The sequence below is a fragment of the Myxine glutinosa genome, chromosome 2, assembly GCF_964187855.1.
Source record: "Myxine glutinosa chromosome 2, kmMyxGlut1.1, whole genome shotgun sequence".
Taxonomy (NCBI): Eukaryota; Metazoa; Chordata; class Myxini; order Myxiniformes; family Myxinidae; genus Myxine; species Myxine glutinosa.
This window is the reverse complement of record NC_136262.1, coordinates 62,969,254-62,993,805: the sequence shown is the minus strand read 5'-3', so window position 1 is coordinate 62,993,805 and position 24,552 is coordinate 62,969,254. Positions and strand designations below refer to the sequence as shown.

The 24,552-nt window shown below is 43.2% G+C and overlaps 1 protein-coding gene across 1 annotated transcript in view; it reads left to right on the top strand.

The window, feature by feature from the left end:
- The window catches only part of PTPRK (protein tyrosine phosphatase receptor type K), a 455,725-nt gene that overhangs the window by 334,521 nt on the left and 96,652 nt on the right, over positions 1 to 24,552 (top strand). The gene's annotated exons all lie outside the window — the stretch shown is intronic.

The window sequence follows — 24,552 nt, the reverse complement described above, 5'->3', positions numbered from 1 at the left end:
AGATGTCGTGTAAAGTCGTATCTTTGTCCCCATGGCGAGGGGTGGGGTTATGTTAATTAGGTAGGGGTTAAGGGTAAATCCCCTGCATGTAAATTGCCTCTGTGATTTCTCCTTTGTTCCTTATGACATACACGACGCACACACTACCAGCAAGCAATTGACGCGTAAATTATAACACTAAATAAAAGGAACCGGAAACAGGACATTGAGCACCACCAATGATACCACCGACCGGATCATCACAAAGGCCGGCAAGTGGCCATGAGGCCACGACCCGGAGAACGATTGGTCAGGACGGCCAGAGAGGGATGAGATGGACTCTTGAAATGGAGCACGCGCGGACGTCATCTGATGACGTGGGAGACCGGGGAACAAAAGACTGCGTCCCGGCATTTTCCACCTCTTGGGTCCTGGCTTTAGTGACGAGCAGACGCAGATGCATTCTCCTCTCTTGGTTCGGGGTTTGAAAGCAAACAGTCGTGGTTTTTATTCTCTTGGTGTCCCGAGTTTATGGCAGACGGTCGCGGCTCGTGTTCTCTTCCTTTTGGGTCCTGGCTTTCGTGATGAACGGGCATTTTCGCATATACTCTCCTGGTCGGGACATTTAACACCAGCGGTCGCAGTTCGTACGCCCTGGCTGCTTTGTGGAGCGGACGACGAGGACGGAGCTCAGCCTGCTCACTTCGCGCTTGAGTCGGCATGGCGGTGAACGTGGCTTGGCGCCAAGGCGGTGTTTTCCCGCTCACAAATTTGGGGACAGCAGACAGGGTTTGAGGGCCGCTCAGAGCTGAGTACACGCAAATCCACACACATAATTATTTTCCATTTTTTCCCCCCCCCTTGTGTTGTACACGAGTCTGTATGGAGGGTCCATCAATTTAGTAATTTAGCGTTACCTTTTCATTGTCCTGCATTCATTTCTATTAAGCCATTATTGTTGCATTATAATTCCTCACCCTGACCCGTTTATCTGTCGGTGATTCGGGAAACCACCTGTGCCGCATACGCTGTGCAGGCAAGCCTTGTTACTCTCCACTACTCCTCGCGCGTACAAAGAAGGTCCGCCATAGTTGACTGAACGCCTCGGAGGTAAGCTCAATCAGTCATCCATCCCAGACCGATCTTTATCGGCACGGACAGGACAATATATATATATATATATATATATATTGGTTACACGCCACACATTGTAAGATATTTTGATCACAGGGAGACGACAATGCAGAAGTTACTCCTTAGCCTCTTAATGGGTGATGGCGCTGGCCCATCTAAACCATCAGAGCAGTAAGCTTCATATAACAGTACTGTATGTAGGCGGGGAGCTCAGGCAGGAGCACTAGTATAATGACAGAAAGGTCGTTAAAGAGCGGCTGTATAAAAATGGTACGCTCACGATGGATGTGCTGTACAACAATGGCAAGCATATTCGGATGGTGCAAGAGGAACACGAGCAGGTAGAGGAACACGAACATGAGCGGAACACCAATTGACAGGTATCGAGGCAGGTAGGTGCTGCCCTTGATAAGTCTAATTGTTGGGCATGTACACCTGTCCCACTGTCAAGGAAAAGAATTGATTTGAATTGTATTGATTGAGTGAATTACTAGTCGGTATTGATTGAATGTATGTATTGATTTTGTATTTTGTGAATGTATTGATTGAGAGGCCTGTCCTTGGTTATATGATGATGATGATGGTGTGAGTCGTCGCTTTCGACGAATCTCTTCCCTTCATTGGCGTGCTCACCAAGCATTGTGTGATGGCTGTATAGTCCTTTGCAGGACTAAAATGAGAGATCGGGCTAAAACCAACATAAGTCGGACAAGAAAGCCGAGTTGCTCCGGGTTCTGAAGCGAACGTTGGCGAGCAAGAGTCCCTAGCGAACTTTCAGGTTTCCGGGAAAGGAATTCCTGCGACCGAGTTGTCATCGCTGTGACCGATTATCCTGCGTGTCAGGTTTTGCTATCGATTCAGGAGAGAATCATCGCCGTGCTGGAGCGCCATGAGACCGGCCCGTCGGCCATTTTTACTCGCGCAGGACTTGTGCTTCGCTCGCGGTTTCGTTTCTTTTCGAACATTTTCACCACATTCAGACGTCGATCTGGGGCGTGTGTGTGACGTGGCTTTTTGAAGGCTAATTCGTCCATACCCGTGGGTGTGATCTCTCAGTCACCTGAAGGGCGCCTTTGGATTTCCCAGTCGCCTTGAGGGCGCCTTTGTACAGCTTCGGCTGTGTGACTGTTCTTGCCATCCGCACGGGATTCTGGTTTCGATTGGACCTCGTTCTAGCGATCGCTGGAGCGAATCAACTGTGGCTTGAAGCCAGGAATAAGAGACATTGGGGATGTTCTGGTTTCACTCACTGGGAGCACAGTGAGTTATATATTATAACACTGATGGTACCATCATAGAATATTGATTGTACCAGTCCAGATGATTGATGGCTGCTTGAAGACCGTGCCAGTTGGCCTGAAAGAAATGCCCGACTCGTCGACGCTGAGGAGGCTCCCTGAGAATGGTCAGAGAGATGTCCACTTTAACAAGCACATGATCAGCTCCACCAGGATGCATGCGTTCTTCAAGTAAGCAATGCCCTCCTCGTTAAATTCACAAAATCCAGACTCGCCGCCCACCTCCGATCCTTGGTTCCTCTTTTGGAATCGTCTTCTAGAGACTGTTCAATCCCACTCTTCCCTCCATGACTTTGAGGAAGTGGTGCACCAGCAACTCAAGTCACCCCCCATCCATACTCAAGATATTTTCTACCACCATTGACCTTATGAACACACCACCCTTACTTGCCGGGTTTTATCCCCTTCGCTCTCCTTAACTCCATTCCTCGTTGTGTCCATCTGCTGCCCCAAGGTGAGTACGCTGCCTTTGTGCTCTCTGTGTCCTCTCTTTTTCATGAGCCAGATTTTATATACAAAATATTTTATATAGTTACAAGTTGTTACAACAAAGTGCAACAACGTTATGAAATGAATGTTCCTTGTTAAATGCTATCAGAATGATAAATGACTACCCAAAGGCTCACCCTTCATTACATTGTGTTGACTTTTCTGCAACATCGTTTGACATATTTACTGCAAAGGCTGATATGTGATGATGTGAATTAAAAGTAAACATTATCATTATTTACCACCACAGTGTAAGTAAAACTTTGCTTATCTCCAGCATTCACTCAGATAGTGAGCTGTCGCTCTGAGAAGAAATGCTCACATGAGTAAATACAATGGTACATTTGAGGCAACAGTTCACGCAGAGCTTTCAGTCAAAATTTGCTCACACTTTATGACAGCATGGAAACTCCACATAATACTGACAGGTCTATATTTGTCAACCTGCCTGTGCTTTTTCACATCTTTCCAAGTAAACAAAGGGCCATCCTATTTATTACCACCGCCACCGAAGGCGGGCGCAGGTTACATTTTCACCCTTGTCTGTCTGTGACCAGAATATTTCAAAACGTTGTGGACGGATTGGGACGAAACTTGGGAAGATTGGGTATGTCACAAAGACGAAATGATTCGATTTTGGTGAAGATCCACATCTGGATCCGATAATTATTTAATTGATTATTCACCATTGAGAGATAAGGCCAATACCTATATACTGTATAGCACAATATCTCCAAAAGTTGTGAATGGATTGGGATGAAACTTGGTGGTGAGGTTGGGTGTGTGACAAGACCGAATCGATTCGAATTGGGTGAAGATCTGAATATGGATTCGGATATGTGAATTATTTACTTTTTTAAGTGATTCTTCACCAATGAGAGATCAGGCTAAAACCAAAATACAGTGCATTCAGAAAGTATTCAGAACCCTTCACTTTTTTCACATTTTGTTTTGTTGCAGCCTTATGCTGAAATCGTTTAAATTCATTTTTTCCCTCATCAATCTACACTCAATACCCCATAATGACAAAGAGAAAACAGGATTTTAGAAAGTTTTGAAAATTTATTCAAAAGAAAAAACTGAAATATCACATTGACATAAGTATTCATACCCGTTGCTATGACACTTGAAAGTTAGCTCAGGTGCCTCCCATTTCTCTTGATCATCTTTGAGATGTTTCACACCTTGATTGGAGTCTACCTGTGGTAAATTCAATTGAGTGGACATGATTTGGAAAGGCACACACCTGTCTATATAAGGTCTCACAGATGACAATGCATATCAGAGCAAAAACCAAGCCATGATGTCGAAGGAACTGCCTGCAGAGCTCAGAGACAGGATTGTGTCGAGGCACAGATCTGGGGAAGCCTACAAAAAAAATTCTGCTGCAATGAAGGTTCCCAAGAGCACAATGGCCTCCATAATTCTTAAATGGAAGAAGTTTGGAACAACCAGGCCAGACGGAAGCCTCTCCTCAGTGAAAGACACATGAAAGCCCGATTGGAGTTTGCAAAAAAAGCACCTAAAGGACTCTCAGACTGTGAGAAACAAGATTCTGTGGTCTGATGAAACCAAGATTGAACTGTTTGGCTTCCGTCTGGCCACTCTGCCATAAAGCCCAGATCGGTGGAGTGCTGCAGTGATGGTTGTCCTTCTGGAAGTTTCTCCCATCTCCACACAGGATCTCTGGAACTCAACCAGAGTGACCATCGGGTTCTTGGTCTCCTCTCTTACCAAGGCCCTTCTCCCCCGATTGCTCAGTTTGGCTGGGCGGCCAGCTCTAGGAAGAGTCCTGGTTGTTCCAAACCTCTTCCATTTAAGAATTATGGAGGCCACTGTGCTCTTGGGAACCTTCAATGCAGCAGAGATTTTTTTGTAGGTTTCCCCAGATCTGTGCCTCGACACAATCCTGTCTCTGAGCTCTGCAGGCAGTTCCTTCGACCTCATGGCTTGGTTTTTGCTCTGATATGCATTGTCAGCTGTGAGACCTTATATAGACAGGTGTGTGCCTTTCCAAATCATGTCCAATCAATTGAATTTACCACAGCTGGACTCCAATCAAGGTGTAGAAACATCTCAAAGATGATCAAGAGAAATGGGAGGCACCTGAGCTAAATTTCAAGTGTCATTGCAAAGGGTATGAATACTTATGTAAATGTGATATTTCAGTTTTTTCTTTTTAATAAATTTGCAAAACTTTCTAAAACCTGTTTTCTCTTTGTCATTATGGGGTATTGAGTGTAGATTGATGAGGGAAAAAATGAATTTAAACGATTTCAGCATAAGGCTGCAACATAACAAAATGTGAAAAAAGTGAAGGGGTCTGAATACTTTCTGAATGCACTGTATATACTGTATAGCATGATATCTCAAAAAGTTGTGAACATATTGGTATGAAACTTTATGGACGAGTTGGGTAGGTGACAAGAACAAGCCGATTAGATTTTGTTTCAGGTCCGGATCCAGATCTGACCTGTCATTGGGATACAAAACGGAAACTGTTCACCCTGGCGGAGGTATGGTCTCTACCGAGTCCCATTCTAGTTATGGATGCAATCATGGCGATATTTTGACTCGCTCCTCAACCCTTCTCCCTCTGCTCATCCACACTCCATACACATCCTTTCTCATATATCCTTCCAATATCCTTTCTTTATACTTTATGTATGCAAGTGTCTAAATGCTCTCGTATTGGCTTTAGTGATAAGATGGTCCATGTTGCCAAAAAAAACCAAAAAACTTGTACATGTCAAAATACATGCTTTCCTGAATGATGATTTAATTAAGGGTAGTAAATTGTTATTTGAGCTTCCATAACTTGGGAACGAACAGGCGTGTTGCTTTTTCTGGAACTTTTTTGTGATGGTTCCATCTAATCCAGTGGTGATAAGCATTAAGGAAGCTTTTGAACTGGTGCAAGGTGACAGGGCCAGCTCGACAAATGACACTACACCTACAGACTGGAACGAGTGATTCTTTTGTCAAGAATACACCGGCGAAAAACTCACGTGCTGTGGGTTTCAAGGAGCTGACTGTAAGTCCATTACTGAAACTTTAACAGCATTCGCTGACCTTGGTTCCTTGTTGGAAAAAGGTGAAGCTGAGTCGTGTAGATGATCGTGACGGACTGGCCAAGCTTTCTTGTGGAGGACAGCAAAATTTGTAGTCTCCAATTCAACACAAATTAACTTAAAACATGCAGACAAATGTCGTCAAAGTCTGTCGGTGATTTACGTACTTCTTTTGATGTGTAAGAAAGATTCACAAGTCAAAAGGTGTCGCAGAATAATGGCGCCGTTTAAACGTGTCTGTTTTGCAACAAACCTGTCCGTGAAGTCTGAACGTTTCACCTTGACACTCGTGCGAGACGGTGCAAGTTCAATCTACGGGGCGAGCATCTGTCTGCAAATCTCAGTGAAGGAAACTTTGTCACATTGGAGGTAAAATAACATGTCCAATGGCTGGTGTCGCTGTACAACAAAGCAGAGACAGACAGATACAAAACATCACAATATGGCAGAAGCACAAGCACTGCACACAGTACTGTATTTGCTGAACTAATTTTGTACATACAAGCTGTTCATGAAGATGAAGACGTTACCCCTGTGTATCAACTATCTGAACTGAAGAAACTTTCCACTGAAAGAATTGGCAAGGTTGGAGATGACTCCTCCGCATTTCACTCAGCTAGATTTTTTTTTAAAGTTCTTAGCTACTTTCCTGAGCTAGAAGCACGCAGTAAGGATCTCAACATGCTACTTGTGGCTGAATGTCAGAAGACCTCAGAAAAATGCGTCAGTGTGCCAGTGACAGCGAATTTATGATTCTTGGCCTGGTGCAAACATTTTATGCAGAGACATGTTGAGAACAGAAGTTAATGCTTACCTTTCAAATGGTACGTAAAAAAAAGGCTGTCAAAAAAAAAAAAAAGTCTGTGCCTCACACACTGGTGATGCTCATCGCCATGGTATTTTATGGGACCAACATCCAAAAAAATCAAGCAAGCTACTTGTCGCAGACAGACTCGTTGCTGTCACATTTGCTGAGGACCATGAAAGAGCTGCGTGCGGTGCTGGCAAACATATTCGGACACCAGATACACAAAGCAGTGGGAGACACCACTGCATCTTTTACTTGGTGCTTTGGTACACTCAAAGACAAGATCAAAAAACAAGAGTGAACTCGATGCCGTGCCATCGCAAATCCCCGCGTTTCCCACCTAAAGCAAAGTTGAAAGATGGCATAGAGTTCCACCAGGAATGACCCAATATAAAATGTTGAGTTAATTCCCCCCTCCTCCCCCCCGTTTTGACACTTATAACCTGAGGTCCCCACCACCTGGGCATGAACCGGGGTTCAAATCCAAAAAAATCGTTACATATTTCATGCATCCCCTAATAGTCAAAGCCATTTAGCCCAAATATGGGGCCAGATAGGAAAAAACTGCAACACTACATATCAGTGCGAAATTGTATGCAGTAATATATACCAGATAACATATCAAAAGTCTAAAGCTCTAAAAATATGGGGTGTCTGTCAAAATCACTGGTACATGGACCCCCCTTTTCATCCTTTTGCGGTACGATTTGTTCACATTTTGCGATACATTCCGAGCACATGGTATATAATTATACTTTTAATATCAGGAATTACAGCATGTTACAGCCCCAGTACGGCCCGTACGGAACAAAAAAATAAGCACGTAAACAAAATTCCCAATAGCTAAATACTGATCACTGATATGCAAATACATGAATCACTTGTCATGACTGTTTCAGAATTATGGCACATTTTGTTGATTAAAATCACAAACTCATAATAAAATCACATATAGAGAAACTAATAATACTGACTCATAAAATACTGTCGGAAGTCAAGGATTCGCTTAAAAGTAAAAAAATGTCCACAATTAACTAATTCAGCTGCACATGTAACAGTCTATAACAACAGTCCACTACCTAATCATCATTTTCCTCGTCATCGTCGTCGCTGAAACTGTCCAGGACGGAGTTGGTGCAGCCAGATCCACGGCACTGACCACAAGCAGGAGAACACTCCAAGTTGTTCTTGCGGCATGTACACCGTGCGGAACCACAATTGGTCGAACAGTTGCACCGGATAACATTCAACAAATCCTGAGGTGCTGGAGGGAGGTCGGTCATAACAGGAACAAGATTGCCGTCGCTCATTCTCCAGCCCCAATCCACTGGTTGTAGGCTGTTGTTTTCCTTTTCACTGCTGTATTTGCAGATACACCCGTCTGCTGTGATATCTCGCTGCAGCAGATGTGGGCGGTAAGGTCTGTGGGAGTATCTTCGAAGTCTTGACTGCGACCTGTTCACAAAACAGCTTGTACCTGAGGGAATCCAAACTTTCATCAGGTTTACCCTTGTAGAGACACACGAGTGCTATCTCTCCTGCAGCCTCGACCACATCTGGTGATGCATCCTCAGCCAAGAACTGTTGGGATTGAGTTTGGAAGAGTGTGCTCATCATGAATTTCTTCAGTGACGCTCCTTTGCCAAGGCCGTACAGTCGAGACGTCGTGTCACATCCCAATACTGCGTGTATGAATAGGATGCTTTCACACACAGCTGCACCTAGCTGACGTTTCATGGACTTCACATTCCAGATGTGGTTTGGTTTTGTAGTGGATTTTGCCTGACTATACATAAACAAGTCGTGTGCTTCTAGGTTTGCGTAGAAGCAGAGTAGGACGATCAGATCTGTGTCTTCTCCTATAAGGGCTGTGTTCCTCATGTTCGCCGAACTGACTGCGGTCTGGACGATTAGCAGGTCAGCATCTTCCTGGGAATGATGGGTCTGGCATCCAGAAAGCCGGAGGTATCTGCTCAACATGTTGATGAAGTTCTGTTTGTTGTTGAGGTTTCCCAGGAAGATGTCTTTCTTCATGGTCAACTTCATGTCATCAGTGAAAGTCACTTCTGGTCCACCTCTACCTGCTGCTCGCCTCTGGTGGGTCATGTGCTTGGTTGATTGACCAAGATATCCATCAAATATTATGATGGCCTTTCCGTACTTTCTTGTAACATAGTCACAGTGGAGCATGCAGATCTCTCGATATGTTGGTGAACCACGTGGCCATGGTATACGGTGCAGCAGACTTCCACCATCCAAGACATACTGGATTTCGCTGATTGACTCTATGGTACCTGGTTAAAGTTTAGACCAGATAGCATCTCCGAGTACGGACTTCTGGGCTTCACGTAGCATCAGCTTTTCATCAAACAGCGCAGGTGGATGAGGGCATAACTCAAAGCGAAACATCTCTTCCTTATCTTCAGCAGATTTTGAGATGATGATGAGACACTGGAATAGCAGTTCTGGGTCTATCTGTACCTGGTCTTTACCAACTCGCACAGATGATCTGGCCTTCAGAAATGTGGTGGCTTGGTCTTTGCGCTTGAACGTGTAGTGGACAACCGACTGATTTGTCATGGAGTGCATGATCTTGTCTCCAATGAGCTTGGCATTGTCGACATCAACCTTACTGCCAGCGTTGACACCAGTCATTATGTTCCTGAGGGATGGATGACACTTGAAAGGATTTCTGTCAACTAGAGCGACCTGTAGTGTACTTGTATCTTGCATGTCACGATGCTGCCTGGTTTTGCCCATCTCTTTGTTCTGTTCACCTGTGCTGTACTTCACTCCAGTGAGCTCTTGCATCGATCTGTTCGTCTCCGAACAAGCCGGCATGGACAAAAGCCACGTTAACCGTTGTTGCTCTGTCATTCCTCTTCCTCTTGTTAACCCCCCGCTGGTCTTCATACTTCTCATGAGTACTTGCTCAATCATCAGGTCTGAGGAAATTCCAGCCCAAGCTCTACTACTTCTTCGGGCGACATGGAAGCCCTGAGTAAACTTACGGTGCACATCTGGATAGTCCTGTTCTAAGCTGTGCATTATTTGCAGGTAAATCCTGGCAGACTTAGCATAGAGTGAATGACCTGAGGCTGCTACATATGGTAACATATCAGATACAGCTTCGAGGTGCAGGGACCAGTTTCCCATACGCTCGGCTTTGATGAATTTTCTTAAGATCTTCACCATATCCATATACTGTAACCACAGTTTCGCTGTTCGGTCTTTGGTCAATGATTCTGTCTGTGTTTGAAAGACTTTGCTGATCTTGTCAAGGATTGGATCACTTGCTACATCGTTGGAAGATCGTGTGCCTTTCATCAACGCATCATACAGGGTCCTTGCTTTACTCACATCTGGATGAATCACATCATCATCGGCCAAGCCACTCATTGCATCTTCATCCCGAACTGGCAAGTCTTCTGCAGTTCTGTATTGTGTTCCTCCAAGAGGATCAGACAGGAGGAGTGCATTCAGGACAGCATCCAGGAGGATGTGTGCCCGTACAGCCCTGGAAATTGCTTTTCCTGTTAGGATGTGATCCACTGCATTTGGTGCGTATATGAGTTCTAGCAGCTCCTTCAACCCAGAACCACCCATGAGGTGCCCTATGCTGCCAAGGAAGCTCATTTCCATATGAAAGGCACCTAGCCTTACCACAATACGTCGCATGGGGCTTCCATCTGGCTCCGAGAGAATGATCGACAATGCCTTCCACCATAGTGGCTGATCAAAGGTGATGATGGTAGGTACATCATGTTGTTTAGCATGTTGCGCAATGTAGTTGAGAGTGGAGTAGATGCATGTAGTGTCGCTCGAGCTCAAATCAATCATTGGGAGAAACAGGACAGACGATTTTGAATGCTGGACACCACGATGTAAGAGTTGCATCATCCCGGACCATGCAGGTCTTGGTATCTTGAACAGCAGTGACGTCTTCCACAGTACATCATGGTTGGCTGTGGGATCATGGGCTCTCATGATAGGCACGCTCCCATAAGTCAAGGTTGCAAGTGCCTGGTCGTCAGCTCTATGGTACTGTATCTGGATTCTTCCAGTTGTTTCTATGTCGCTGGCAGTGACCTGAGCTCTAGGAATCGGATGTCCTTGTGTTGTTCCAGGGGTAATCATGGATATTATCCCCATGCCATGGAAGGTGTTGTGTCCGTCTAAGGTTCTAATGTTGTGGTCGACGTTGTCAGCTGCATATTGAACAAATTCTCCCTTGTGGTTGGGTATGTCCGTACCCTGGTATACAGCTGCATTTTGGTTGAAACGTGTGACTTCCTTGTATGAGCTGCAGTACCCATGTGCATGCAGTGAATCAATAAGGAAACGAGAGGCGAAATGGTGCTGCAGCTGCACCCCTAGTGCAATTTGCAGTGGAGCAATCAGGACACGTGGTCGTGCAGCTTGCATTATAGCCTGACCAATTGAAGCTATCTTCAGCTCTACATCTTTTGCCTTCAAGATCTTTCCAAGAAAAATCTTCAGAGTATCAGGAAGAAAGTTGAGGCTGGCGTCTTTGAACTCAAAGTCTTCCGATGTTGGGTATGTTTCATTCCCTGTTTCCACTTGCTTTATGTCATCCAGTATGAATTTAGCGGCAGCTTCCAGGATTATTTTCTTCTGAATCATAGGATCCTTAGACTTGTTTGCATGAAACTCCAAAAGTACACTGTCAGCTGTTTGCCTCATCGTTGCAACATTCGATTTGCCATTAACTGTTGTGACAATGACTCTGTCGCCAAAGTGTTCAATCAGTCTGTCTTTCATATATCTTTGAGAATAGGACTCGGCATTTGAGTCAGCAAGATACTCGGCCATTTTGTCCACCAGATCAGAGATTGTTTTGTTCGTCGTCATTTTCCTCAAGGAATTCAGTCACCTTTATAAATGCCTGACATCTGTCATCCAGAGCAGGACGACCACCTTCGTGTGGTGATTTGTATCGTCTACCCAATTTCTGTTTCTTCTGTACTGTTTCATTATGTACAAAATTCAGAGGGATCAGTTTCCCTGTCCGGAAATTTGAACTGCATACCTGGTGATACACGGCATCTGCCGCTGGAAGGTCACACACAATGAGCAGTCGAGCCCGAACAGTATCGGCCCATGCATCGTTCCTTGTTGAGCACTTTTGCAGAAGACTATCTTTACATTCTGAAAATGTGATAGAGTGGACATCTCCTTGTTGTTTCCTGTTATCAAAGTTCACCTTTGTACCACAGAAGAGGCAATCTGCTTTGAAGTTGAAGGCTTCCTCTGCTGATCGGAGCGATACACTTGGGCCTGGTCTGTGTGTATCTCTGATACTCTGTGCTACCTTTATTGGATTGCAGTATACACGTCGGCATTCTTGATGAACAACTTGACCTGGAACAGTCTGTATTGGGTCACTGCGCTGGTCACTAACAACATTAATAGTCCGACTTCCCTTTTCACGAAGTGTCACTACTGGATTATCGTTGTTGGTGGATTCATTGCAGAACACACACGAATTGGCCGCCATTCTTCAGGGTTGGATTACCTGCAAATATAGAAAAGTTGAATATACTATTACTGTATGTTATTGCCAATAGACCTAAACATACTAAATACATGTCATTGATGGGATTAAAAACTAAGATATATATGGTTCACAAACAAATAATGATGTACCGTCGCTTGCTGTGGAGTGAGCAGTCTTTGTAAAACGGGGTGTGGTTAAATAAGACACTAAAACAGTAAAAACTTCACTTATATATACAATATTGTACAGTATGATATCCTTTATTTATTATATCGTGCTAGTGATTAGGTCCAGTGTATAAAATAAGCAATAGAAGTTCAGAGAGCGACAATAATCATAGCATGCGGCATATGTACGTCTTTTAACATGGGGCTAAATGGAGAAAACTTGATTGCATTATTTGAGAGTCACCCCATATTTTTAGACCTTTATACTTTTAGTATGTTATAAAGGTACCTTGAGGGTAATCAATACTAATGAGATCGGTAGTGTTGCAGTTTTTTCCCCGTCAAATGCTAAATGGCTTGGACTATAATGTTGATTGCATATACAAAGTTTCCTTAAAATGTTTTAAAATGTGCCTGTAATTTAATTTTTTGGTATTTGACCTTTTTACCACGCCGCAAGAGCAGGGCTGTAAATGATACTGTTCTTGTACCTTGACATGTGGTGATCATATCTACTAAATTTGGTGAATTTCTGCCCAACTGTTTAGGAGGAGATAGCGTGACAGATGGACAGACGGATGAACAGATGGACAGACAGACGGAACCAATTACAATACCCCTCTCCCCTCCCCCCCCCATTCTTTTGAAAAAGTATGGGGATGAATATCTAGTGGGAACACTTCACAGGCTGAGATTGGTCACTAGTTTTGGTGAGTACTAGTTTAAGGCTCTACCTGTTCTATACAGAACCCTGCCAGGACTAAAAACTGCACTTGACAAGGGGCAGATGAGCTCCCGAATGGAGACAACGGCCATCCAGTAAGGAGATGGTGTCTCCTAAAAACACCCATCTGGAATGGACCGGTTCAAGCCACACCAAATATTTCAAAAATGGTACCTTGCTTGACGTTTGGCATTTAAAAGGGTAGACAACGGAAAATATCCATCAGTTGGCTTCCATGGGGAGGATTAAATTCTTCATGAGAAAATGCCCGGCTGAGTGTATTGAGAAAAGCAGTGCTATTGTATTGTTATGACGTCACTGGTATCCCGGGAAGTGACTGCAGTGACGGCACTTCCACCAAGCTCAGTGGCTGTGTTAAGTGTTTGTCTCGTCACTGTGTGTGTGTGTGTGTGTGTGTGTGTGTGTGTGCGTATGTGTGTGTGTGTGTATGTGCGTGTGTGTGTGTGTGTGTATGTGCCAGCACCATCATGAGCTTTCGACGATGTATATTGTTATGTCGGTGGGGCTAGTGATATGTAGAGCCAGATAGATCTGTGTGGGTAGGTATTCGTCTGTTGCAGTAAGGAATCTGACCTTGTAATAAGTTTCATGTTTAGGTGTTTTGTCGGTTAAGATGTATACCTGTGAGCATACCAGGATGTTCGTGTGATAAATAGAGTTAAGGATTAAAAGATAGTGCCCCTGTGTGTCTCACCTGGTCAGCCAAACCTTTGTCCCTTATGGCAATGCACACCTGTAGACACCATAGATTGGTCCCGAGCACCACACTAAATAACGCCCTTCCCTGACAGTGACTTCGGAAGGAACAGGCAAAGAAACCAGGCCGGGGCACCGCCGATGGGCGCCGCCACCAGTTACACCTCCGACAGGCCTATCCACCTCGAGTGCCACGCGCGCGCTATGACCACGGAACAGGTGACGAGAGTTGGGGTGGTGTGGTAGGCGTGAACCTCCAGCCGGCAAGTCAGTGGAGGGCACTGATTGGGTAGCACGCCAAGGCTGACGTGACATCACCAGCAAGGTTATTTACGAGAGCGCCGAACGCCATTTTTTTGAGAGAGAGACGGAGAGAGGGAGAGACGGAGGGAGGGGGACAGCGAAGTTTGATTTGTGCTTGGCTTGGAGCAGCAGCAAAGTTGGATTTGCGCTTGGCTTGGAGCAGCAGCAAAGTTGGATTTGCGCTTGGCTTGGAGCAGCAGCAAACTTGGATACGTGCTTGGAGGGAGAGAGAGACGGAGGGAGAGAGGGAGCACATCCGGTTCTTGCTTTCTTGCAGCTCGCTATTGCAGCTCTTCTTCGTCTTGCGCAGGCAGAGTTGAGCTGAGATATAGCCCGAGTGGAGTTTGCTTGTTTTCTTGCACGTTCACTTTGGGAGAGCTGACTGGACGTGGCAGGCCGATCGTGTGGAAAGATCGACCTCGCTTGGAGCCGCTAGCCTGCGTTGGACGTGCGGTGCTTTTCCTGCTGTCGGACCTCGTGGTGCTGGGAGCGGTGCTGGGAGCGGTGCTTGTGCTTGGAGCGGTGCTTGGTGCTTTGGAGTTTGGAGCGAGGGACCCCGTGGTGTGCGATCGGCGCTTGTGGAGCTTGGAACGAGGCCTCGTGGGTGCATCGGGGCCGAACGGAGCCATGTTGGACGGCAGCCAAAGACAAGACAACAGGACCAGATAAGGCCATTACCCATTTCCCCCAAACATAATGAACGTTTTTCTTTTATTAATTCTTCCCTCGTCTTGTTTCTGAAGTCGGTGTGTGTGATCCCAAATTAGTTACTTTTATTTCATTGCCATCGCGTTTCATTGTTTCGGGGTCCGTGAATAAATCTATATTTTTGGACATTCTGATTTGTGTTTGTCAAGTTCATTAATTCTCTTCCAGGACCAGAGCTACGTCAGTGCGCTGAAGGTAAGCTTTCGCCACAGCCTTCCATTTTCCTTCTTCCTCCTGCGTTAGATAGCAAAATCCGTGTTTGGTTACCGCCTCCATTAAATCCGTTTCGGATTTGTCGTGCGACAATATATATATTGTCGTGCGACTCCCGGTTAACACCAGAAAGTCACGGATGGACCGATATATATATATATATATATATATATATACATATATATATCTATATATATATATATATATATCTATATATATATATATATATATATATATATATATATATATATATATATATATATATATATATATATATATATATATATATATATATATATATAACGCCCTGTGTTCCAGTCACATGAAAAAGTAAGTACACCCCATATAAAGTTTTGACTTTTTCAACATATTTCAGCTTACAGCTATTTGATCTTCATTTCAACAATATTGATAGATAAAGGTGATATAATATAACAAATATCATGAAACATTTACATTTTGTAGTCCATTGTATAATTTAAATAAATATAAATGCAAACTTCGCATGTGGAAAAAGTAAGTACACCCCTACATTTATCACTACTTCAAATACCTAAAATTAGAATCAGGTGTGCCAGCTCAGGTGCAAATGATTAGAACATCGTTAGAGAGGATCTTGGAGGAACCTGTCTTATTTAAACCTCAGACATTTCGTTTGGTTTGCTCTTTGTTGTTGAAGTGTGCGGCGTCACCATGCCTAGATCAAAAGAGCTCTCTGAGGCCTTCAGAAAGAAGGTTATATATGCCTACGAGTCTGGGAGGGATTTTAAAAGATCTCCAAACAATTTGAAATCAATCATTCGACTGTCCAGAAGATCATCTACAAGTGGAGAAGATTCCAAACAACTGCCAACTTGTTCAGGCCAGGCCACCCCAGCAAGTTCAGCCCGAGAGCAGACAGAGTCTGAAATGCTGAAAGAAGTCTCTCAGAACCCCAGAATGTCATCAAGGGACATACAGGTAGCTCTTGCCACTGTTGATGTCAAAGTGCATGAGTCTACCATTAGAAAGAGGATGCACGAATTTGATCTACATGGGAGGTGTGCCAGGAGGAAACCTTTGCTGTCCAGAAAGAACATCAGGGCAAGACTAAAGTTTGCCAATGAACTACCAGGCAAAGACCAGCACTTCTGGAACAATGTGCTCTGGACAGATGAGTCAAAGGTAGAGCTATTTGGCCACAGTACCAGAAGACATGTTTGGCGAAAACCAAAGACAGCATTTGACCACAAGAACCTGATACCAACTGTAAAGCATGGTGGTGGAAATATTATGGTTTGGGGCAGCTTTGCTGCATCAGGGCCTGGGCAGCTCACCATCATAGAATCCACTATGAATTCTTCATTGTACCAGAGGGTGCTTGAGGATAATGTGAGGCCATCTGTCAGAAAGTTGAAGCTCAACCGAAGGTGAACCTTGCAACAAGACAATGACCCTAAACATACCAGTAAATCCACCAAGGAATGGCTGAATAGAAAGAAATGGAGGGTTCTGGCATGGCCAAGTCAAAGCCCGAATCTAAATCCCATCGAGATGTTGTGGGGGGATTTGAAACGAGCTGTGCATGCAAGAAACCCCTCAAACATCGCACAGCTGAAATAATTCTGCATGGAGGATTGGGCAAAAATTTCTCCCAGTCGATGTCAGAGACTGGTCGACAGTTATAAGAAACGCCTACTTGAGGTTGTTTCTGCCAAAGGGGGCAATACCACCTATTATAGCCAAGGGTGTACTTACTTTTTCCACATGCGAAATTTGCATTTATGTTTATTTAAATTATACAATGGACTACAAAATGTAAATGTTTCATGATATTTGTTAAATTATATCACCTTTATCTGTCAATATTGCTGAAATGAAGATCAAATAGCTGTATGTTGAAATATGTTGAAAAAGTCAAAACTTTACATGGAGTGTACTTACTTTTTCACGTGACTGTATATATATATATATACACAGTGGAACCTTGACTTACGAGTTTAATCCTTTCCGTGACCGAGCTCGTAACTCAAATTGCTCGTATCTCAAATCAAATTTCCCCATTGAAATGCATTGAAATGCTATTAATCCGTTCCAGCCCGCCAAAAACCACACCAATTTTTTTTTTAATATACAGTATATATAAAAATATCTCGCGCTTTATATTTCACCTGTATGCAGCATACAAGTTGGCAGGATGGCCTGGACTGGAGGTACGCACACTTGACTCTAAAGTCTAAACTGTCCAGCCTGGGTTTGAATCCCGACCCAGCTATAACCTGTCATGGGTGAATCACAGGCAGGGTGATTCATCAATGGGTGTACCGCTAAACTGGGCGCCCCGTTTGCGTCCCATTAGTTGTTGGATGTTAAGGATCTCACCGTGTTTTCCACAAAGAGAAGGCGAGCTATCGCCGGCACTCTGAACAAGTTGACGGCAGAGATACTGTACTTGCACGGCATGATAACCACGTGTCGCACGATCTCTTGTCATGGTCCACAAGATTATCACAGAGAGGTGCAGCTTCCAGCGTTTCGAGATCTGATCCAGGCCTATCCAACGAGACCGGTCCCAGCGTTCTAGGCCCGGTGGTTGTCTCAGACGGACCCGACAACGGCAGTGTTCGTTTTAACTCGATTCGATTCGAGCGCCGACGTGCCGGCGAACAAAACCGGTCATATCTTTTGAACGCGTGGCTCGATTTTTACAAAATAAACTTTTTCTTGAAGGTCTGAACCGTGCGCTCAAAACGATACCGAGTTTGACCCTGAGAGAGCCGTTTTGCGCCGGCAAAGGCGCCTTGTGTGACGTGAGGACCACGTCGTGCTGCATAGATTATCATAAATTATCATATCATTATCGGCGGCGTTATATATCATTAGCGCTATACGACAGAGATACTGTACTTGAACGGCAAGATAACCACGTGACCGGGTGGCGAAAGCTCGTAACTCGGATCTCGGCTCGCATCTCAAAGCAATAAACTGCCAGAGTGACGGCTCGTATCTCGAAAAACTCGTAAGTTGGGGCACTCGTAAGTCGAGGTTCCACTGTATATATATATATATATATATATATATATATATATATATATATATATATATATATATATATATATATATATATATATACATATATATATATATATACATATATACATACATACATACATATATATATATATATATATATATATATATATATATATATATATATTGTTGCAGATCTGCCGCCGGCCTTCTTCCCTTACCGAGGGGGTTAGACCCCTTGTCTTTGACTGACCAGGTGCGACCCGAGACCTATGACGTCCCTTCCGGACAGCGTGAAATAGGGTATGAGGACCAAATTCGCTATTACCTAAATACTCGCACTGCCCTGAAGCGAGGAGACAAGCCTCGCACGAACCATGTGTGTTGATACGTCGAGCGGTTGCGTACACGCGATCCGCGCCGTTTAGATGGTGGAACCCGATTCAAGCGGTTCTTATTCGTACCATGCTTAGTCAATGGCGAAATCACAAAGACAATCGAATTGGAAGGAAGAACAGAATTTATTTACACTATACAATGGTAGAAGAAAAGGGGACACAGAGCAGCCTTATACAGTCTTACTTAATACCCAGGACAAACGGGCCCGTCTCACACACACACACACACTCACACGGGGCTTGCTGATGAGCAGGTTGATGTTCACCAGCGCGTTCAGGGATGGCTTCCGTGCAGCTCTCTCTCCGGTCCCTGGCACATCCCGTGTCGATGGAAGGAGGAGAAGGCAGGAGCTCGCCGCGTGTCGTCTGAACGGAGCGAGTTATCACGGGGCAAATTGGTAGGGAGCGGACTTTGATGCGGCTGGCGGTTATTCACTTGCGGCTATGCCCGCGCTTTCTCGCGTAGGTGAAAAGCGCAATATGCGTTACCGGCGCGTCTGGCTGCGCCCGCGTACTTTGTACAGTTCAACGCCTCTTCTTCTCTCTCTCTGCGCAAGTCCTCAAACAACGTGCGTATCCCCAACAAGTCCTTTGCAACGCTCTCCACTTGCGAGTCCTAATCCTTTCGCCACCACCGTTCAAGTCCTTCAAGTCCTCCCGCGCTAGTGATGCAAGTAAGTCCCCAAGTCCTCCCGTGCTAGTGATGCAAGTAAGTCCCCAAGTACTCCCGCGCTAGTGATGCAAGTAAGTCCTGCTGGTAAGTCCTTTCGAGGGCTTTTCGCAGCGACTTATATAGGCACGCCCCGCGAACCTTCTCAAACTCACCAGACGCGCCTCACCACGCCCTCTCACACCATGCCGCTCGAGCCCTGATTGGCTGGTGGCTCTTACCGTCATCGCCTTCTGCCACTCCCGATCTCAACGCCGCCCCCGCCATTTTTAGGCCTACCTCGTGTTACTCGACTAGTGGGCAGCCAATGCTTAACAAACTGGATCGAGGCTAGGGTGGCTGGGAAATCGGTGGCAAGTAGAGCCTATTTTCCTGTCTTTACACAACGCGGGTACTAAGAGGGGAAATGGCCTATTCTTACACATACTAAGACATAACTATACTACAAATGGGCCTTTATGTTGTTCGTGTGACTAACTATGGGGGGAAACCCTTTAACCTTTAATGACTTCAATGTGCCAATCTCAAAACCGTAGCAATATATTAATTTAGTTATTTATTTATTTATTTAGTTATTTATTTATTTATTTATTAATAAAGCCATTTATGATCCATGGTGGATGTTCACAAACTTGAATTTTGCTCTCTTCTCGGAGGAAGGGTTTCACTGGGGATTATTTGGGCCTACATTATGAAGCATTATGGGGGCAAGGGAAGGGAGGTGAAAGAAGAAGAAGAACAACATTTAGAGGCCATTTTTCCCCGCAGAGCAGGGGTTGGCCTTTTTGGGCAATTGCCAAAACATGCATTAAGCAATATGTGGATGGTCCCTATAGCTACAGTGCTGAAAGCTGGTAAAATGATGCGAGAAAATGAAAATTTCCATGCTAGAAATTTGAATCCTTGTACATACACAAAAGGAGAGAAAGGGATTAATATCCTGGTGTTGTGTGGATGCTGTTTAAGGCCCAATAACAAAAACTCCTCTGCAACTCCAAGCATTCTGTGTCAAATTAAAAATCATTTGAAGGGACAACTCAATTTTGGAAATATTATCGAGGTTATACATGTAAAAGGAAGCTTTTACTTCGAGTTTAGGAGAGCGTTTGCAGAAAACCAAGAGTGCTTTGATATACACTTTACTATGTACCCTGATACCTTGGTATGGCCTTGTAATGGTCTTATCATGGCTACTGGGTCATCATGAGAGAAGGAAACCACTCTCGTCTCTGTTTCTGCAATGGTCTCTGTTTCTGCAATGCGTCAAAGTGAATACCGAACTATTTCATATGGTTTAACACTAAAACAAACAAGTACAGATACATTCAAAGTACACCGCCCCCATGCCTAATAATTAAATATCCTAGGAAGCTGAAATTTCGGCACAGTAGTGAGCAAGTCCTTTGTCAAAAACGGTATTTTTTGTTTTTTGATTAATCAATTAATTGAGGAGTTATTTAATTATTAGCGATTAATTAAGTACGTATTTAAATAATCAAATTTCCTTTCTCTTCTGACCATTAACTCAGGCACCTTTTGAGTTAGGAAGCTGATATTTGGACATGCCAATGACCAGGTGATTTGGCTGCAAAGGCTATTTTTGATTTATTAATTAATCAATTAATCAATTAATCGATTAATTATTTAATTATTCGATTAATGACTAAAAAAATTTTTTTTTTAACTTACAGATTCTGATGAAATGGTGGTGGTTTATGTGTTCTCTGACCGAATTGATTAATAATTTAATTTTTTCATGATTATTATTTATTTATTTTCATTCTTAATCATTTATTTATTTTCTTTCTCATTTGGCCAATATCTCAGGCACCTTTTGAGCTGGGAAGCTAATATTTGGACATGACAGTGACCAAGTGATGTGGCTATCAAGGATATTTTTGATTTATTGATTAATCATTTAATCGATTAATTATTTATTGATTAATCAATTAATTATTTAATTTATATTAATGACATATTTAATTAAATTTCTAAAAGATACATCTTCGGATGAAGCACTAGTGGTTTAGTTATGCTATTAGCCAATTGATTAAGAAAATATTTTGTGATAAACTTTTATTGATTTTAATTATACAATTAATCAATCAATTAGTGTACACCTCTCCCTCCCAATGCAGCCTCAATGAGCTGCACTGCGGTATTGCCGGGCACCCGAGGCGCCCCGGCAATGCCGCGCTGTAGGATATTTAATTATTTGCCATGGGGGCGGTGTACTTTGAATGTATCTGTACTTGTTGTACACCGCACCTTTCCTATGCCATCTCCAGGCATTGCAAATCGTCATTGCTGGGCACCGAAGGGGGCTCGGCAGTGACGCACGCTGAAAGGGAGTACTCAGTTTTCACTCTCGTTGTTTGTTTGTTTTCTTGCTTTCTTGCTTTCTTTCTTTCTTGTTTGTCCGGACGATATCTCAGCCATCCTTTGAGCTAGGAAGTTGAAATTTCGGCACAGTCGTGAGCAAGTCCTTTGTCAAAAACTTATTTTTTGTTTTTTGAATAATCAATTAATTAAGGAGTTATTTAATTATTAGCGATTAATTAAGTACTTATTTAATTAATTAAATTTCATTTCTCTTCTGACCATTAACTCAGGCACCTTTTGAGTTAGGAAGCTGATATTTGGACATGCCAATGACCAGGTGATTTGGCTGCAAAGGCTATTTTTAATTTATTAATTAATCAATTAATCGATAAATTATTTCATTATTCGATTAATGACTAATTTTTTTTTTTTTAAGTTACAGATTCTGATGAAATGGTGGTGGTTTATGTGTTCTCTGATCGAATTGATTAATCATTTAATTTTTTAATGATTATTATTTATTTATTTTCATTATTAATCATTTATTTATTTTCTTTCTCATTTGGCCAATATCTCAGGCACCTTTTGAGCTCGGAAGCTAATATTTGGACATGAGTGACCAAGTGATGTGGCTATCAAGGATATTTTTGATTTATTGATTAATCAATTAATCAATTAATTATTTAATTATTCGATTAATTACTATAAATAAATAAAAACAGTCACATTCTGATGAAATGGTGGTGGTTTATGTGTTCTGTTACCGAATTGATTAATAATTTAATTTTTTCATGATTATTATTTATTTATTTTCATTATTAATCATTTATTTATTTTCTTTCTCTTCTGACCAATATCTCAGGCACCTTTTGAGCTGGGAAGCTAATATTTGGACATGACAGTGACCAAGTGATGTGGCTATCAAGGATATTTTTGATTTATTGATTAATCATTTAATCGATTAATTATTCATTGATTAATCGATTAATTATTTATTGATTAATCAATTAATTATTTAATTTATATTAATGACATATTTAATTAAATTTCTAAAAGATACATCTTCGGATGAAGCACTAGTGGTTTAGTTATGCTATTAGCCAATTGATTAAGAAAATATTTTGTGATAAACTTTTATTGATTTTAATTATACAATTAATCAATCAATTCGTGTACACCTCTCCCTCCCAATGCAGCCTCAATGAGCTGCACTGCGGTATTGCCGGGGTGCCTCGCCGCGCTGTAGGATATTTAATTATTTGCCATGGGGGCGGTGTACTTTGAATGTATCTGTACTTGTTTTACTCTTTATTACTTTCTTTCTGAAACCCGCATCACATCCAGGTTCTCTCTGATGACTCCATCGTTGCTCTTTGCTTCTTCTGGTTACTTGTGATGACTCAAATGCAGCATTTGGTTTCCGTTGGATTCCTTTGTCCAATTATCATCATATTCATGAAGAAAGCAAGGAGCAAAAAAAATTCATGAAAGAAAAATTCATGAAAGAAACCAGAAAGCATTGACGGAAAAAAAAGTTCAACATTGGAGTAAAACCTAAACATTTTCAATGTTTACTTCTCCATCAGGAATGACAAAAGATGCTCATGGATTGGACATTCCATCAGCAACTGCAAACATAAAGAGGGTCGATTGCCTGGGGAGGGAGCATGTTCATCCCTGACTTGGCTTGTTCTGAGTTTCATTCCTGACAAAGTAGATCTGACATTAGCGGCGTCATTCTGCTCGATAAATCTGATGGCAAACTGTGCTGTGAGAGATCTTACCGTTGAAATCCGTTCAGGTAAGCCTTGTTACCCCCCACCCCTGCACGTGCAAAATGAACCACCATAGTTTGGCTATATGCCTCGGAGGTAAAGCTTGGTCGGTCATCTGTCACCCTGCGGTCTTCACTTCAGGGTAGACACGCGGCAATATTCTTCAGCTTACTCCTATTGTGAATGTACATGTTTTCTTTCGAGATGCCATGTGACATGGTAATGGTGCATTGGCTCTCTTCACAGTTAATAAGCTGATATATTACCAAAATTAGCTGACTCGGTGAAGCATGCGTGTCCTTTGGAGGATTGGCACATCACCTTTGGCATGAACGTGGCATTCACCTGGACACCAAGATCAGTGTCTACCATGCCGTTGTCTTATACTCCTGTATGGATGCGAATCTTGGACACCTTATCGTTGCCATATCAAACGCCTTTATCAATTCCATACACGATGCCTTCACAAGATTCTTGGCATCACCTGCTGAGACAGAATACCTAACACCTCAATCCTAGACCACTGGCATATCCAAGGAATTTAGTATTTCCTGATTCAAGCCCCGCTTCACTGGTCAGGACACCTCACACGCATGGAAGACCATAGAATCCCAAGAGCGCTTTTCCATGGACAACTTAAATTTGGTAAACGCTCACGTGGTGGACAAAGAAAGCGCTACAAGGGCATCCTTAAGTCTACGCTCAAGTCTTGTGCCATCCCAGTTGTCACCTGGGAACATCAGGCCACAAACAGGTCAGCTTGGCGTAACATTTGCCGCAAAGGCCGAGACCACTTTGAATGTGGGAGACTTGCTATCGAGAGACAGTGGAGGCAAGAAATGAAAACCTGCCAACGTCCATCTCTGCAAGGACCAGTCTACACCTGCGATGTTTGTGGTAGACACAAGCTTAGACAGACAAACAGACAGCCAGGTAAAAAATATAACCTCCGGACACCTTCGGTGGCGGAGGCAAGAACACGGAACATTATTTGCATAACATTATACCGTGCTTGATTCTAACAGCTATGCATGGCAGCTCACAGCAATAACCCTTTTGACATTTGAGTGCAAATTAATAATGAGCATGCAGATTTCATTGTATATTTTATTATGAAACCCCCCAATGTAGTAAACCTCATGATTTTGTGATTCCCAAGTTGTCTAGCACTCCAGGAGGTGCACTCTCAAACCGAGGCGTAGCCACATTGCGCGTCAAGTAGCAAGAGTTAATGTAGTGCGGGGCAGAG